The sequence below is a fragment of the Vanellus vanellus genome (assembly GCF_965231255.1).
Source record: "Vanellus vanellus genome assembly, chromosome: 2".
Taxonomy (NCBI): domain Eukaryota; kingdom Metazoa; phylum Chordata; class Aves; order Charadriiformes; family Charadriidae; genus Vanellus; species Vanellus vanellus.
Genome location: NC_138906.1, coordinates 118,231,445 through 118,232,467, shown reverse-complemented (window position 1 = coordinate 118,232,467; position 1,023 = coordinate 118,231,445).

Genomic DNA, 1,023 nt, shown 5'->3' with positions numbered 1-1,023 from the left:
CATGCCTTATTGTTTAAATAAAAGTAACATGATTAACGGCAGAATTTCTGTCTTTTTGCACTGTCTTATTTCATTTAGGTCCAATCCCATATACATACCCACAGGAGACATTTCTCATTAAAACTATGTCTAGAAAATGTCTATAAAGTTGTGATTTTTCTTCAAATCTAGAGTGTTTTTCGTTACACCCCATTAGTGAAAATGCATTATTGAAAGCACAGTGTGCAAAGTGACAACAATCCAATTTTACTATGGCTATTTTCAAGCCTTCCCAGTCAGATTTTCTGAAACATACAATGTAGACACTTACCTCAGTTCTTGCAGGGGACACACAAGCTAGCAGAAAAGTTTGTGTATGCTATGTGTTATCTTTGTACCTCGTACATAGAGTTTCACCAGTCAGCCAAAATACAGACTCCAGAATCCAGTTCAACTCCTCCATTCAATGTGAATTCATAGGGCCTTTCTTTGGCTTTTTATGTGACCTGGGTATCCAGACAGCATCAGGGATACAAAATGTTGGAGGTGGGAGAAAATCATTAGTTATCAAATGTGCTCAGTACTGGAAAGATGGAGTATAATGAAAATGAAATTCCAAGTCCCAAAGATTGCAGACACCTCTTAAAGAAAACTTTTTTCCTAGTTCGGAATCACACAGTAGTTGAAGTTGGAGGGGACCTCTAGAGATTATCTTGTCCAGTCCACCTGCTCAAAACTGTACATATTACATATGTGCTCCAGAACATCCACCTCTTCTCAATTTGCTCTTGGAGGCAGCGCAAGGTACTGTTCTGTTTATCTGTGAAGCCTTCAGTCACCCAGGACCTGCGACCTTAGCTGTCTTACTACCAGATCATGAAGACCAAGATTTTAAGATGTAATTTACTATGTCCACTCTTGGCAAATGGACTTAGAAAAAAATGAAAATTTCAAATAGAAAAATATGGTTCTATGAATGAAGAGAAACTAACCCACGATACACATTTCATACTGAACAGAAGAAGGATTAATGCTCTTTTTAGA